The 18,835-nt window shown below is 37.4% G+C and overlaps 1 long non-coding RNA gene across 1 annotated transcript in view; it reads right to left on the bottom strand.

Moving 5' to 3' along the window:
* Positions 1 to 230: 230 nt before the first annotated feature.
* LOC136797124 (uncharacterized) overlaps positions 231 to 18,835 on the bottom strand; it is a 33,015-nt gene continuing 14,410 nt past the window's right edge. Inside the window, exons 2-3 of the long non-coding RNA XR_010844958.1 lie at positions 11,873 to 12,034; positions 231 to 641 (exon numbers count right to left, since the gene is read on the bottom strand). This is a non-coding gene — a long non-coding RNA (uncharacterized lncRNA). The remainder of the gene's footprint in view (positions 642 to 11,872; positions 12,035 to 18,835) is intronic.

The raw sequence follows: 18,835 nt of genomic DNA, 5'->3' as shown, positions 1-18,835 counted from the left end.
TACATAGAGTATTACTATAACTCTACAGTATTTATTCATGATTATACCATTTTCACGTTTTTCTGAGTCGAAATATATTATAATAAAGTTCATTTCGGGATAAAGAGTGGTTAATGGTTTTTGTACATTATCACTGCCACCATACCACTCTTTGCTAAGTGTGACAATCAATAATTTTATGTATTTCTGTTTTATATTCAAAGTCAATGAAGTAAGGTTACTAACCATTTATCAAAGTATTGGGATATAAACAAGGTTGCTTGGTAAGGACGCCTCCTTATGAACAGTACTAACATATAGCATAACATTAAATGATAGGGGTAATTATGTTGACGTTGGCTTGGGCACATAAATATGTCACTATTAAGCCATTGGTCTAACGTGCGCATAGTATCGCCTTCATCTTCCTTCGTCTTCGTCTCGACTTCCTCTGCTTTGATAAAAGAGTGTGTCCTCGTCTTACGAAGAGAGATTTGGCTCACAGGCATTGGCTGTTGCTGAAACATTGATAGGGATAGCGTTTTCAAAACACAACCTTCTTTTGTACGATAGCGTACTTTTCGATATCTCTTATTCGCAAAAAGAAGACATGCAAAAGTACAACATGCGTAGATTCTAAGCTGCTCTGCTAATTTAACGTTCTGAAAAAAAGAAACAAGATTTTTATATGAATAAATTCTGAATCTAAAAAAAAATTAGTTTAGATAGTAAGGCAGAAACTTGAGCATTAAAATATTATAAAACAAACATTATTGATTATTTTATGTCTAACTTTAAATGGCTAATAAAGTGTAGTGTTATCGCTCCAATCAATTGTTTTGATTCAAAGGGTAACCATTACAAACATAACTCAATTGAAAATAAACCAATATCCCGCTTTGGCGCAGTACAGTCTTATTATTTAAATGGCTTCTCATTTTAAAAGAAAAATGGTGAAAGTCATGTATCTTGCCATACCCACGTTTATTATTAACATCATTATTTAATTCGATTGATCATTAACAAGATTAAACTAACAAAACATTTTATTAAAAAATCTGTTAAATACATCCTCACCGTTTCTTCTGGGCTTAAGAAATAATCGTTTTCTTTTTTAAATTATATTTGTCATTTTAGAGTAAAATCAATGGGAGTTATCGTGTTTAAAATATGCTTAGTAAGTACTATTACGAATGCGTAAGCAAAAATAGAGGGTGCCCGATAAAATCAGTACCGGACTAGTTACAGACACCAACCCGCACAATTCCTGAATATTCCATCAAAATCGGATTAACAGTGCGCTTTATCCGCCACAAATTTGACCTCTTGTTCAATGATATTGACAAATATTTTTCTCATTTCCTGCACCACTATAAAGCTTCCCACCCTCTGTATGTGAGGAAGTAAAGATTGCATACAAAAAATGTTTTAAGGAGTCTCATTACCTGAATTTGTGGGCCAAATAGCTTCTTCTGGATCACTTTTCAAAACTAAATATTTAAATTTTAGAAATCTAATAACCTAATTTTTGTAAATTATTCTGGAATCTCACAAAATATTATATACATTACTATTTTAAAAGTTATCTCAAAACGTACACAAGAGTATACCAGTCTCGAAATTTGAAAAATTTCTGCAATGTTGGAAGTCGATGTTGATGTCTGGTTCCAAGTCGATGCCTAATCTTGCCTCGGCTCTTGTAGTGGTCTTTATTTGATGTTGTAATCTTGGTATCTTCAGTATTGGAATAGCACTTAAAATTCGGTTGCCCAATCACCTCTGAGATTTCTTTTCCAAACACCAAGAAATCCTGTAAATTGTTGACGAAAATTGGGGGTGGAACAGGCTCGGTAAATGAACGGTTGGCGGAAGATTCAGGAGTAGCATTAATGAGAGGTGATACGTTAGGGAAGCTGGTATCATTAGATATGGTTGGTGCAGACGTATTGGTATTTTCATTTTTTGCTACAGGTGTACTGCGGATTTCAGGTGTAGACTTTGTTTGTTTACCTTTTTTATTTTTTTTCTTGTTTGGCGAGTTCCCAGCGGAACCGGGTGCCTTGTTAAGTACTGAGAATCAGTTTCACTTATTTCAGAGAAGGCAGTTTTTGCATCCGTTTCCATGCCCAACATAGTGATAGAAGAGAGAAAGAAAGAAAAAATAAATAAATATAAATATTGAATACTGAAAAAAGTAGTTAGTAAACATAAAGACGGTATGTGGTACACCCAACGAAACAATATTGCATCCCTCTATTTTTCATTGATTTGGAACCAGCTTTCAATAATGCAGACATTTTTAAAATTTCGAGGCTGGTATACTCTTGTGTACGTTTTGAGGAACCCCGACACAGGGCTGATATTGTCGAATGCAGTAACTGTCAGAATCTTGGCCACACAAAAGCCTACTGCCACCATCAAGCCTGATGTGTCAAATGTACAGGCGCACATCCATCTGACACCTGTCAGAAGACTCAAGAGACTCCAACTAAGTGCGTACTCTGTGGGAAAGAAGGTCATCCTGCTAACTACGAAGGTTGCGAAATATACAAAAATATGCAACGCCAAAAAACCACTAATTCTGCATTAAAAGTGTTCAATCAAAACAAAGTGGTTCTAGGAGAAGACTTGCTGGCCCATCGACGAGTGACGTGGAATATCGTACCCCAGTCGACAATCGCTTCCAACAACCCATCAACTCCAGAAGACGGCCTATTATTAAATATGCAGAAGTAACTCGTCGAGTTTAGGCGCCTCAAGCTTCCCATCCTCTCCCTCTGACATCCCACTCTCAGCCTCAGTCCCCTGTTTCTCTCCCTCAGACTTCACTGTATCAGTCCCTAAGCTCCCATCCGCAGACTAAATCACCTAAAAATGACTTTCCTTCCAAAAATGTGCAAATTCCTACACAGGTCAATCCTAAACTTCCTCCCCTATCCCAAACTTCCTCTTCGGTCAATCTTTTCCCCGAACCTCCAGTAACCGAGGATCCGATTCAACAACCCCAATGAAGAGTTCAATCCCTACCTAGACCAACATACACTCATGTCCATGATCAAACCTTCTATTCCCAAAACAGCAAAAATGTACCTGAAATAGCATCTATCTTTTCCTCCTTCCTTCGTGATCTTCAAGACACAATCAAGCCTCTTATCTCACTCATAACCAGACAGAAATCCCGTTCAATTTACCTAGATAAACAAGAGCACCTTAAATATACTTTTATGGAATGCAAATGGACTACATAACAACCGAGACGAACTTGACATATTCCTACATGAACATTTTATCGACATAGCACTACTGACTGAAACCCATTTCACAAAGCATACTTACTTCTACATACGCACCTACATTACGTACAGAACAGATCACCCTGATAACACTTCTCACGCAGCTTCTTGTATCCTTATTAATAAATCTTTACCTCACTCCCTTATTCCTTCCACTCCGTCTGCTATTATTCAATCAACATCCGTCAGCTTATACTCTCACCCGTTTAACATTACACTTTCAGATGTATATTGTTCTCCAGGTAATTCCCTTTCCCATAGCCATCTTGAATCCTTATTATGGTCTTTTTGTCCGCGATTTATTGCTGGAGGAGATTACAACGCCAAAGATCAACGGTGGGGATGCAGAACGTCCAATACTCGTGGTAGGACTCTTTCCCGAGTCACAACATCTAATAGTTATTCCATCCTCTCTCCTAAAAATCTTACTTATTGGCCTACATCCCTTAAAAACGTCCCGATATCCTTGATATATTTGTTACTTCCCAAATACCCACCTCACAATCCACAATTCAATCTTTAGATGACCTCTCTTCAGATCATAGCCCGGTTCCACTTCAAATCCTATTCCTAGACCCTCTCCCCCTTCAATGGTTACTGGACAGGTAAACTGGAAAAACTTTCGGACTGATCTAGAAAATTGACTTAAAAATTCCACTAAGAACCAAAAGAACAGATCGACTCTGCTATCGAAATACTTTCTAGATCTACAAGAACTACTATCACTAACAATGCTTCACCAATGAACATAAAAAAATTTAGAGAAAAAAACTTAACTCGTCACATACAAGCATTATTAACAGAAAAACGCCAGAAAAGCGAGGTGACACAGAACAAGATATCCTTCCGACAAAACTCATTACAATACATTGACTAACAGACTAAAAGCAGAAATTAGAAAACACATAATACAAAATTTCCAGAACTTAACAGAAAACTTAAATACCACTGACAAATCATTATGGAGAACTACTAAAAAGCTACTAAAATAAAAATCCTTCAACCATCCACTTCTCACTGAAAATAAAACTTGGACACGATCAGATGAAGAAAAAACTCAAATGTTTGGCGAAAACCACTTCAAAACTTTTAATCCCCTCCTTATATCCTTAATCCAACTCATGCTGAATATGTTGAAGCAGAGATTACAATTCCACTCCAAATTACCCTTCCTCCTAATGCCTTTCATCCCTCAGAAATAATGAACATCGTCCACCAATTACCTTCTAAAAAAGCTCCTTGCCACGATATTATCACAGCATACATTCTGAAACAGCTCCCTCGTAAAGCCATCCTATTCCTTACCTATATCTATAATGCTACACTCCGATCCACCTATTTCCCCGATCCTTGGAAAACATCTATAATAAAAATGTTTCCCAAACCCTTCAAGCCACTAGAATATTCCTGACCACCAGTTTGGATTTAGAACGTCTCATTCTACCATACAACAGAGTCATCGAGTGGTTGATGTCATCCTCCACATTGGAGCGCGGTATGTACTGCACTGGGGTCTTCCTCGATGTTGAACAAGCTTTTGATCGAGTCTGGCATCAAGGTCTGCTCTATAAACTTCGTCAATTCCTACCCCCAACATATTTCCTTATAATCCGCTCCTACCTCACTGATAGAACCTTTAAAGTAAATCATAACCATACCGGTGTTCCTTAAGGTAGTATCTTAGGTCCCATTCTTTATACGGTTTATACAGCTGACATCCCAACTCACCTTAACACAGTCCTAACAACATACGCTGATGAAACATTTATACTGTCTGTAAACAACGACCCAACTAATGCATCACAAACACTACGGACACACATAATTCTATTGAAGAATGGTGTCAAAACTGGAGAATCAAAATAAATCCTGACAAATCCCATCAGATTACCTTCACTCTCCGTCGTAAAGCTCTACCCTCCTGTCCTCCAGTATCTTTTCTAAATACTCCACTAACGCCTGTTGAACAGATTCGATACTTAGAACTCTATTTTGACAAGAGACTTACTTGGAATCCACACACAAGACTGAAACGACAAGAAACTGATCGTAGATTCCGATTGCTACAACACTTACTTGACAAACGCTCTTAACTTCACATTCATTACAAAAAATTAGTAAACATTACGATAATCAAACCAATTTGGACATATGGAATTGAGCTCTGGGGCTCCACCAAACCATCTAATTCCTCCCGCATCCAATCCTTACAATCCAAAATCCTACGTAAAATCCTTGATGCTCCTTATTACGTTACAAATAAACTCATTCACAAAGCCTTAACATCCCATTCGTTGCAGATTTGGCCCAAATATCAATCCTTCCATTTCAAACTCCTTAACCATCCTAACCCATTAATTCTTAATCTTTCATCCTTAACAATCCCTGATAATCCTCCGAGGTGTCTGAAAAGAAGATGGCCACGGGACCTTCTAATTTAAATATAATGTTTGATGTACCACTAATGGGTAGTTCCTTCCCAAGTGGTGAGGATCAAGATTATCAAGTGTATATGAAACATACAACATATTTATTTATTGTATTTATTATTTGTACAGTTGTAAATCACATGAAATAAATAAAAAAAAAAAAAGTTATCTCGATCGTTTTATGTATGAAAACGGACTGAAATTGAGATTCTCTAGCTTCCTAGAAGGGAAATTGTCTAAGTTTTAATTGAAGGAACGATGACGGAAATACATTAGGGACTACAAATACAATACAACAAATATGATTGTGTCAGATCCATATTTTTTTTGCAAATTCATTCAATCGGCTACTTGGCTAAATGATATTAATAAATAACTCACATTACTATGGAATACATATCGCTACTATAATTTAATAATGCAGCTCAACTTTGCTTGTCTTGCTCACTAAACTTGTCTTATTCATAAAGAAAGGCAGCACTACTAGACTAGTCAGATTAGGATTTGTTATATCCAATAAGTGGGGAGTAGTGATATGATAGATTATATTGAATATCTCTATGGAAATTGTTAACTTCTTTATCATTATTATTATAATATTTTGCATCTTATTGATTGGCTTAACGACGGATGCCCTAATAGAAGTTCCAAAACCTTTATTAGTAAGGCCATAGTTCAACATAGAGGTATTAAGATTTACCCAACAAGTGTTAATATGTCTATGGTTTTTGTGTCTTTCAAATACCCTAAAGAGGTTACTGTCTGTTGGAAATCGTAGTCAAGGGCCACTATTATCCTAAAGAAAGTTCTTTATACTCCACGAGCTTTGCTCTGGCGTTGCCCTGGGCCACTATATTCTAAAAGAGCATTTAGGTATTGAGGTCTCGTTTGGAGGAAATAAACCACCTTTCAAAGTTTACAGTTTTTTCAACAGGCATGCCAAGCATTTTACAACTTACTCTTGAATAGAAACCTGTAGCATTAATTACGAATACTCTCGGTTCATCAGAACGAGGTTAAGGGGCTTCTCGCTGAGGGGATCATTGAGCCTGGTTCCTCGCCTAGGAGGGCTCAGGTATTGATGGTAAAGGTGAAAACAGAAGAAACAGGACTATGCTCAGGCAATAAACAGATTTAAAGTTTGTGATGCTTATTTCTCGCATGGAAGTTAAGTTTAAAAATTAACATCCCATATCCTAAAACTTCTTCCTAGAAAAGCCATCCTATTCCTTACCTACATATATAACGCCATTCTCCGTTCCTCACATTTCCCTGACCCATGGAAATTATGTATAGTCAAAATGATACCCCATAAACCAGCAGAATACTCATCCTCCTACCGTCCTATCTCTGTATAACCTATCATGGGCAAAATCCTCGAAAAACTCATTTTGAAACGCTTATACCACATCCTTGATTCCAATCATATAATACCAGATCACCAATTTGGATTCCAAACCTCTCATTCCACTATCCACCAATGTCATCGTGTGGTAAACATTGTCTCATCTTCCTTAGAGAGCGGAATGTACAGCGTTGGAGCCTTTTTTGATGTAGAACATACTTTTGATCGAGTCTGACACCCGGGACTGCTTTACAAACTCCGTGAATTCCTACCTCCTACATACTTTCTCATTATTCGTTTATTTCTTACTGACAGATTATTTAAAGTAAACCACAATGGTTCCTCTTCATCCCTCTTCTTTCAGTACACTGGTGTTCCTCAGGGTAGTATCCTCGATTCCATCACACAATCTATACAGCAGACATCTCAACCAATCCTAACACTTTCCTCACCACATATGCCGATGACACATGTGTGCTCGCTGTTAATAATAACCCTTTAATTGCATCCCAAACTCTTCAATCCTATATCACAGCCCTCGAAGAATGGTGTACCTTTACCTTAAATTACAAATTACCTTTACCCTACGTCCTAAACCTACTGACTGCCCAACAGTATACTTCAATAATGTTGCCCTTACCCTTTTTGAACAGATCCGCTACCTTGGACTACATCTGGACAAACAACTGATCGAGAATCCTCACACAAGACTGAAAAGACAGGAAACTGCACGCCGATTTCGACTACTTACTACACTTACTAGACAAACGGTCCAAACTTCCAATTCATTACAAAATACTGATTTATTTGACAATTATAAGGCCTATCTAGACATACGGCGTTGAGCTTTGGGGCTCCACTAAACCTTTGGATTTCTCTCGTATCCAATCCTTACAATCCAAAATCCTTCGTAAAATCCTAAATGCTCCCTACTTTGTTCCAAATAAAATCATCCACAAAGACCTTAATGTTCCATTTGTAACCGATCTAGCCCGAACCAAATATCAATAATTCCATTAGAATCCCCCTAACCACTCAAACCCATTAGTTTCTAATCTTGCTTCCTGTTTTATTCCGGACAATCCTCCGAGGCGTCTGAAAAGAAGATGGCCTCGAGACCTTATATTGTAAAAATGTTTTTAGAGTGCTACCAATGGGTAGTTTCTCTACATGCTTATACAATACCATTATGATTTCCTCAAATTTACTTGATGTATTTGTCCACACATTCTGTGTCTGCCTGTGTCCACGCTTCCTGAAGGATATGCGCACATTCACTACACCGATGGAAGAGAGAGGACTGTCCCGATTCATGCCTATATACCAGAGGGAAGAAAGCATCTGGCCATTGCCAGAACTCCGATTGTCGATTTTATTTTACAAAAGGTGACTCTTGACTACTGCTGTTTCAACCTTCGAGGTGGATTGTAAGGATGGGTGGAACTGGATAAGGATTGAACCAAAGAGTTAGGATGTTTAGGAAGCTTTATATGGAATTTATGGAGTATTTGGTTGATATGTCAAAAGGGATATGAAGGTCATTGTGTAGTGTTCTGTTTGAAACGTAATAGGGTGCATTAACTATGATTCTAAGGATTTTGGATTGAAATGATGGGATACGTATTTTAAATTAGTAGTTTGTTTTCTATTGAGAGATTAGAGGTCGTGCTGAGTAGTCGGGAAAGTTGGCTGAATCGTCTGTTTAGCTCTTGTCTTTTAAGTCTAGTATGTTGGTTCCAGGTAAGTCCTTGGTCTAGTATGAATCCAAGATATCGCACTGTGTTAGGTCTGGGTAAAGGAATATTATTAAAAGTAACAAGTGGACAGAAGCTAAGGCGGAGGGTAAAAGTCATAGGGATGCATTTCGATTCATTGACTTTTATCCGCCATTGATTGCTCCATAGCTAAATCTGGGTGAGTTGTGTTTGGAAATTGGATGAGACTGTTACAGGATCAGGATGAGAGGATAGAATGGCTGTGTCGTCAGCAAATGCTGCCAGGAACGTATCGGGAGTGATAGGAATATCAGCAGTGAAGAAGATGTAGAGGACATGACCGAAGGCCTTGGAACTCCCTGCCTCCATCGTATAGATATTCGAGTACTCACACCCACTGCCAACACGAAAAGGAACTATTTGAGAGGTAGGAGCGGAGGATAAGGTATGAGGCTTGAGGTAATAGGAACTTGATCTAGAAAAGGAATCTGGCATGCACGGAAAGGTTTCCGAGCAGTATTGTTTCTTTTCAAGAGCTGAAGAGACATAGTCGACGACTATGAGGGCTAGTTGGACTGTGGAGTGCCTAGGGTGGAATCCAAATCGGTGTGAAGGAAAACTCTGTGGTTCAACTATGGATTGGAAATAAGCTAATAGGTCTATAGGGTGTATGATTATTAGGAGGTTTTCTTGGTTTTGGAAAGAGAATTATAATGGAGTGTTTCCACAGGAAAGTGGGTTGTAGGATACAATTGCAAAGATTTGTAAGGAATATTATGGCTTTGGCAGGACGTTGGCGAAGGATTTGAGGAGAGAGAAGATCATACCCTGGACATTTACGAGGAATTAGCATCTGTATTTATTATTTGACCTCAGATGGGATGACTGCTTTTCGAGGAAAGGAAAAAGGGATTGGCGACGATAGGAATCCTTCAATTGTTTTGGTTTGGTCAGGATGAATTTCAGAATGAGGAGTGAATGTGTGAAAAAGGTAAATGGCTAGTTCTTCGGCTTTATCTTTATCTGCTGAGGCCCATGTGCTATTATCCAGTCGGGGGGATGGAAAATCTGTTGGATTTTTTTGGTTATGTTCCAGAGAGAATTATCCTCAGTATAAAAGGTAGAGAGGTAGGAGTTGAAGGACTGGGGTCGATAGTCGAACGACTAGTTCACAGTAATATGAGCGACGATCAAAAGGATGTTTAGTGCGTCAGTTTGGATGAGGTTTTTGAAGCGATGTGGTAGAGACTTTGTCATGGATTTATTTGGGATATTATAGAGTGGGGAGGCAGACCAGACAACTTGTTAGATAAGGGTTGTAAAGGAATGGACTGCATCATCTAGATTTTCAGGGAAACATTAAGATCGGTTTGGTCTGTTAGGATTCGGTGAGAGAAATTCCAGTTTACTAGGCCCCTTGTAAATAAGGGTGGAGGTAATACTGAAATTGGGGATATGGAGGTAATTAGGATTAGTGGACAATGTCTGAAGATAATTTTTCGAGGCGAGAAAGGGATGTGTTTCGAGGGCCTAAGCCTTTGTGTATCAAAAAGTTCAGAAGGTCAGGGTTACGATTACGATCGGCTTGCCAGTATGTAACCGATTCGGGACATAAAATGTTGCAACGAAGGAAATTGATTGCAGACAGGAGTGATCGTCCACAGGAATTAGTGGTTCTGGCTCCCTATTGTTGTTTTTTTGCATTAAGGTCTGTACCTAGAAGGAAATGGTGTCCAAGGAAATAAAGGAAAGAATGGAATTGTGGTTGAGAAGTGGGAATAACCCGCTACAAGTGTTTTGGTAAAGAGAGAAGTTTGGATTGATACAACTGTGGTTTGTAAGAAATTTTGGACTTGTAGAAGGACTACGTGGTGTGAAAGGGATTGATGAATAATGAAAACAGTACTAACATTGTGCTGTTCCGTTCCATAAATTTGGAACTGAGGTATATTGATTAGTCGTCTACTGGTAAGTCGAGTTTCAGTTATTAAAGCTACGTCAATATTTTTATCATGTAATAAGGTTGTTACTTAGTTAATGTGATTTCGAACACCATTCACATTCCTAAGGGGAAAATACAGGGTTTTATTGGTAACATTGAGGGGTTTTTTGGCGGAGAGATAAGGTTAGATACAAGATTTATAAGTAACGAAATGAGCAGAGTGATAAGGGATCTAAATTTGGATAGAATAGAAGCGAGGAGATTTTTGAGATCATTTGCGTTAGGAGGAAGAAGGACTGAGGGTGATTAGGCTTATGAGTAGTGCATGTGGCTTGAGGAACAGAGGCATGAGGATGTTAGTCTAGGGGTTGAGGATAATAGGATATATGTTGCGATTATGGCGGAGCCAGAGATGCCGATTCTGTATTCCCAGTCATTTCTAGGAATGGCACGCCTTGTTTAACAGTTCTTAAGGGTGGTCTATAGTTCTCTCTTCCTGTCTCAGACCTGCCTGTTTTCTGGAAGATAGGGTGTTTTGTACGTCTGGTACCCCTTGTAGTTAGCCGAGTGCCCTTCTTTGTGGCATAGTGCACACACAGGAAGTGCTTGCTTTGGTTTGTTGCATTCAATGGATTTTTGTTGTTCTACACATTTGATGCACCTTGATAGATGATGATAGTAAGTTTTAGTATGGTCATGCTCGTGGTAATCGTGGCACTACTATTGTACTACTGAACTATTGTTCGTTCAGAGTAGGGTTTTTCAACTACTACCCTTCTGTATTAGTGTAGTATATCTCATTTCATACTGCTGAGTCGATGTAGAAAATAGTTTTTAAAAAGTAAAATGTTAGTTTACATATTAATATGCGTATTGAAGGACGAAGCGGGACAGTCCTACCCCTAGGCGTGCTACTAAGGGCTCAGTTCTTATCTGTACTAATGTCTATCACTGCCGGCAGTCTTAAGGAACTAACAATGCTCACTGAGAAGGGCATAAATGATTACTTATTATGCGCTCATGCGAGCTTTATCATTTAATATTAAACTGAGGTAGTTCTTCATCAATGTATTTATTCTAGATCACTGTAAAATATTGACTATTATGGGACATACAGTAACAAATCAGCTACTCATTTAAAATATAGAAACAAAAAAGCCCACACTTACCTTTAACACATTCAATATTAGTTTTACAGCCCGTTTACAGATTACATAGTCTCTGCACAAATAGAAACGAGAAATATAAAACATATTTTGAAGATTATACAAGATTCCTGGAGTTTTGTAAAAATGTGGAAACGTGCGACGAAGCCAAAAAATAATATTGGTCTGAAAAAAAAAAATCTTAATAAAATAATTACAAAAGGATGACTAATTTAAAATTATTCAGTGGATTTTAAACCGTGATACTTGATTTCATAAATAAACACAATATTTGTTGAACTTTTGAAATTGCCATACATCTGGAATTATGTATGGTATTTTATGTATCGGATTCTTTGAATACATCACAGTGATAAAGCATAGGATTCATATAATGTTTTAAAAGGTATTTTTTAATGTTTAAGTTCTTAAAATAGACTATTCATCAATTCATAAGAGTTCATAAAAAAAAATTAAAATTAGGATAATAGTTTTTATTGTCCCTTCACAACTGAATTCAAGCAGCCAACTAGGAAGAATTTAGGGCCTTTCTAAGAACCAGATCCAGCACACCTTAAGTAAATAATTCAAATAATGACGGTGACAGAAAAGATTGAGTTTAAACGAAACATGACAGGCTTAATTGAAAACAATTACGTGCGCAATTAGGAAATTTAAAAATGGTAAAAACATTTGTGATAAAAAATAAGCAAGTAGAAACAATGCTAAATATTTTGGACAGCTCACTAGGGCCCCACCGTACTTCTACTCATGACCCAAATCAGCAGCGGACTCATTAATGCTTTCCTACCCCCAAGACGTTTCCTATCCTTCCACCATATAAACGACAGGGTTGCTTAAGTGAAGCTTGCTCGATCAAATCTCAGCTAACAGCGTAAGGTGAATGTTTTTTTATCGTCCCTTCGTCAGCCTAAGTTAACAATTTCATACAAATAAATTCAGAAGAAATAGAAAAATTGCATCAAAATCTGGAAAGCTGCACCAATTTTTCTATATAACTTCTAGGAGTTCTGTTCCAGACGTCAGAGAGTTAACATCGCGGTGTCTCGTTTGATCTTTTGAACAATAGAGCTATTGTTTTGTGTAAGCTACCGGGTATGTTTAGTGTACTACTGAGAAAACTGGCCAACTGCAGTCTACGACGTCTAAGATTTGTCTTCTAGATTTCTTCGAAGCAAGACCGTTCTTTTGATGTGTTAAACAATAGTGCCTTGGGTAACTAACTCTCACGTCGGTTCCCGAGTCAGTGTTTGGAATTAGAGGAGAGATCTACTAGCTCTGCTATCATCCAACCAGCTAAGCCTAAATATATATATTTTTTTTATATATCAATATTTATCTTTATTATTTTTTCTATGGGAGACCCCATAGACCTAAACATCCATAAGGAAAGAAAACGGCCGCGAGGCCGTCTTAAAATGTTAACAGAAACTAATGAAAATGCATCGAATAGCCCAACATTTCTTATCGTTGAAAGAAAAGACGAGCAAGACTTTAAAAGAGTTTCACCGTTTCTTATTAATAAATTCTCTCCGGTTATGCAGGAGAATTAAAAAATATTAAAAAACTGAGAAACGGAACATTGCTCATTGAAACAAATAACGGTAAACAATCCGAAAAATTGCTCAACTGTGAGAACTTTGGCGATCAGTTTCCCATTAAAGTGTCTCCACACAGGACTTTAAATTTCAGTAGAGGGGTAATTCGTTGTTACGATCTACAATTTTTGGAGATGGAAGAAATAAAAAACGAATTATCGCACGTCATAAAAGATATAATACGCATAAAAATTAAAAGAAATTATAATGAAATTCTGACAAACTCATATATTATTACTTTCCCCACCCCAAAGATTCCAGACACAATAAAATTAGGATTCCATAATGTCAAAGTCCAAAACTACCTACCTAATCCGTTACGGTGCTTCACTTGTTTATCATATAACCACCCAACTAATCAATGTAAGCAAAAACCTAAATGTATACAATGCGGTAGAGAAAAACACGAAGAGGGCGCTAAATGCAACTTGCCGGCAAAATGTGCAAATTGTGATGGCTCACACAATGCACTCGATCGCTCGTGCCGAATTTTTAAAATGCACAAAGAAATTAAAGCCATACAGGTAATTAACAAAATACCCTTAAGTGAAGCCAGGAAAATATACAAAGAGCAGAACCCTACACAATTTGAAAAAACCTTTGCTGATATAACCAAACAGATTTCACATATTACGGAAAAAAAAGATATAAGCACTCAAACAAATATAATATTTAAGTTTGGAGAAAATATAAACAACGAGAACTATACACTAGAAAAAAATAACGAAAACCAATTGAATTTGACCCCCACTCCCATAGTCTCTCCCCCTTCCTCTCGGGGAGGGAGGAGGGAGAGGGATGGAAGGGGGGTGCCATACCTCTCCCTCCTCCCTCCCCTCCCCCCACTCCAGCATCGCCACGGGCTTCAAGGTCACGGTCGCGCAGTGGAACGGAAACTCTACCCCCACTCCTATCGTCTCAAGACGTCAGTACTTCAAATGTAACCGAGTCTCAGGCGACCACCGATACATTTAAAACTCCACCACTACCAAGGCGGAATCCGTTAAATAAAACCCAAAAAAGTACTTAAAAAAGAGATACACCTATGAATAACAATCAGCCCAATAGTCCAGACCAAATATCTTAGACAACATGAAAATCATTAGCTGGAACTGTAATGGAATCAGGACTCAATATGAGGAAATGAAAATACTTTTAAATGACTACAACCCAACCTTATTGTGTCTACAGGAAACAAAGCTAACTCCTAAACTAAATTTAAGAATCAGAGATTATTGTATACACAGAAAAGACAAAGAAATAGATGAAGAGGGTATAGCACACGGAGGAATTGCTATTGCAGTTAAAAAAGACCTATATTCAGAAAAATTGGATATCCAAACTCCTTTGCAAGCTTTAGTCATAAAAGTAAAATTACGATTCACAGTAACCATATGCAACATATATTTACCACCCACGGAGAGGATTAATGAAACAGCTTTTATTCAACTTATTAATAGTCTTCCTCCTCCTTATATTGTATTTGGAGATATGAACGGATCGCATCAAACTTGGAGCCCCGCAACACCCAATACCAGGGGAAATATTATCAGAAGAATAATAGATAGTACAGATTCTCTTCTACTCAACACAGGAGAAGCCACATATATCTGCCCAAGATCCGGATCAACATCAGCAATGGACTTAACTTTTACCTCACCTAACCTTTGTACGCAAGTTACCTGGAGTGTCTGTGACGACCAATATGGGAGTGACCATTTCCCTACACTATTACGTTTCAGCACCGAAATACCTAAAACCAAAAAACATCCTAGATGGATAATAGAAAAAGCTAATTGGGAGGAATTCGTAGGACAAATAAAAAAATTCAAAACACATCGACCAGAAAGTGTAGACAAAACAATAGAGAACTTTACGCATAATATAATACAGTCAGCCCTTCAGACAATACCGAAAACGAAGGGGGATCCTAAAACAAATCATACTCCATGGTTTGATGATGAATGCCGGAAAAACATTAGTATAAAGAATAAAGCTCTAAAAGATTTTCAACGAAAACCTACAAAAGAAAACTTGATAAAATATAAAAAACAAAAATCTATAGTCAGAAACCTTATAAAGATTAAAAAGAAAAGATCCTGGACTTCATACGTAGAATCGATAAACTGTAACACCCCAATAAAAAAAGTATGGCAAAAAATCCATAGTATAGCCGGTAATAACAATATAGAGACCCCGATACTAAAAATTCAAAATGAAATGATTAAAAATCCTAAAATAATAGCTGAAACTCTAGTGGACCATTTCGCAGCTATTTCTAACCTGGATAAAAATCATAATCGAGAAGAACAGGGAATAGATTTTACACCATCTACAACACAAGAGAACTCTTCTCAGCTGGAATATAATTGCCCCTTCACAATCTGGGAACTGCAAACAGCAATAGTTGAAATACAATCCTCCTCAGCCAGAATAGATGAAGTACATAACGTTATGATAAAACACTTTCCTTATGAAACTAATAAAGAGATTCTTGCAATATTCAACAGTATCTGGGAAACATCCACATACCCTGAGGCTTGGAGAGAATCGATAGTGATCCCTATACTCAAACCGGGCAAAAATAAGCTACAACCCAACAGTTACCGGCCAATATCGCTTACCAGCTGTTTGTCAAAACTCCTGGAGAAAATGGTTAACAGAAGACTGATGTGGGTCATTGAAAAATTGAACCTCTTGTCACCAATACAATGTGGATTTAGGAAAAGCAGATCGACTATAGACCAGCTTGTGACAATGGAAGCCGAAATTCTCAACACTTTTATAGATCAATCAGAAGCAGTAGGTATATTTTTTGATATTGAAAAAGCCTATGACACTATAGACCGGAAAAGTATAACAAAAACGCTATATGAATGGGGGTTCAGAGGAATGTTGCCAAAGTTTATTCAAAGCTTCCTACAGAAAAGATATATTAGCGTAAGAGTTGGAGAATCGACCTCAAGTCGTAAAGAAATAGTAACGGCATTCCACAGGGAAGTGTTCTAAGTTGTACACTGTTTGCAATAGCAATAAATTCTATAACAACTGTAATACCTAAGTCAATAAAAGCATTCCTTTATGTAGACGATTTGACGATCTTTCTAAGATTCAAGAGACACGAGTGGATGAGAAGAGCACTACAGAATGTACTGAATAGTCTACAAGCTTGGTCGGAAAGCAAACATCTCCGATTCTCTATTGAAAAGACCAGAGGTGTATTATTTTCAAGAAAGAGGACTCCAAGCCCAGTACCTCAACTTTTCATGTATGGAAATTCTATAACATTCTGTGACAGCACCAAATTTCTCGGACTGATATTGGACCATAAACTAACATGGTCAAATCACATAAAGCACTTGCGAGAAGAATGCTTTAAGAGGCTCAGACTATTAAAAGTATTAGCAAATACTTCTTGGGGAGCTGATAGGAAGTCGATGCTCATGGTCTACACAAGTATAGTAAGATCCAAGATAGACTACGGCTGTCAGGTTTATTCATCAGCTAAAACAAACTGTCTCCAACTCTTAGACTCCGTTCACCATACTGGAATAAGACTTGCCACAGGTGCTTTCAGGACGAGCCCAATAGAAAGTCTTTGTGCTGAAGCTTCTTTACCACCACTTATTTTTCGGAGGCAGGAACTCATGGACAGTTACATTACCAAAATCAAACTCCAACCAACAAACCCTGCGTACCCCCATATATTTCACCCTCGTTGCATGAGAAAATATGAAATGAATCCTTCACGGAACGCTCCATTAGGCATAAGACAGAGAGAAATCATAAGAGAGATTTATGGCATGCCTACAAACCAAGCTGATTCTATCTATAGATTGCCCCCTTGGAAATACCATTCTTACAAAATAGATCTAACTATGAAACGCCAGAACCACGACTCAAATAAAATTAAATTCTTAAAGAAGATACAAAAATATTCAAATTATGACATAATTTACACTGACGGCTCTAAACAAAATGAAAATGTTGGTTTTGCAATAATAATACACGGGACACCCAAAAAATATAAATTACCCACATACTCAACAATATTTACAGCTGAACTTCAGGCGATTTCAACAGCACTTCATTTATCTATAGAAAGTGAATACTCAAACATACTCATTTGTACAGATTCAATGTCAGCACTCCAGAGTCTATCAAATTTCAATCAAAGCGGACCTACGATAGACAAAATTCATAACTATATAGACAAGGTAAAACATCATAAAAAAAGTGTTTCCTTTCTCTGGACTCCGGGGCACTCAGGAATAGCTGGAAATGAGGAAGCGGATAAAGCGGCTAAAGAGGCTGCAAAATGAACTTTCCACCACTCCAAATTTACGAGCCGAAAGACATAAAGGCATTTTTAAGGAACAGAATCCGAAAAAGTTGGGATTCAATGTGGGCTGCCGTACCAATCACCAATAAATTGAGAAATGTAAAAAAAATACACAAAAGTGGACAAGTGCCATAAGGGGAAACAGAAGAGAAGAAGTGGTTGTTGCAAGAGTAAGAATAATACATTCCAAATTAACTCACCTTCACTTAATCACAAAAGAGGACCAGCCTATAATAACCTAGATGTTGATCGCCCTGAATAAAAATCTAATCTAATCTAATCTATAACTTCTAGTACTGTTACGGGCAGGCATGACGCAAACTAGTAGCTGCAACGTGAACCTATATTGAAATATGTTCTCTTTCTAGTAAAAACATTAACTATGCAAATTGTAATAACCGTGCCATTTGTAGTAATAATCCTAAATATACTATTGGAATAAATAAAGATTAGAAGCACTATAGGCAAATCACCGATTTTAAGCCCAGAAGTATGATACGGTTTCACCATACTTCTACTTTAGGCGAGTCAGTAGCGGACTTATTTGTCCTTTCCAGCCTGAAAATGTTCCCTCTCTACATTCAACACCTCCAGTATACAAACAATGTAAGACAGATCAAATAAAACTTGCTTGATCAAATCTTGGCTAACAACATTAGGCAAATGTTTCTGATCATCTCTCTCACCGGCGTAGGTTGAATTGTGTTTAAAAAAACAAAACATAAGAAATAAAAATAATAAATAATTACTTCAACATTAATATCTAGTAAGCAGGACTAATTTTTATCTCTTTGAAAATCAGACCTCAAATGTTCGTATTCAAAATGATATAGATGGAACATCCCAAATACAATGCGTGAAAGATTCAAATTAAATACTAATGGATTGAATACCTGATCCATCCTAATAGCGCTTGTTACAAATTAATTACAGCGAAAGAGTTGATTCCAAGGGAAATAAAGATAAACTATAAGGGATCTTTTGTATTGTAGCCGTGATGCTACAATTTGCTGGTCTATGCTATAA

This window comes from Halyomorpha halys, unplaced genomic scaffold (genome assembly GCF_000696795.3).
Source record: "Halyomorpha halys isolate HHAL.00 unplaced genomic scaffold, Hhal_1.1 Scaffold1071.1, whole genome shotgun sequence".
Taxonomy (NCBI): domain Eukaryota; kingdom Metazoa; phylum Arthropoda; class Insecta; order Hemiptera; family Pentatomidae; genus Halyomorpha; species Halyomorpha halys.
This window is presented reverse-complemented; position numbering and strand designations above follow the sequence as displayed.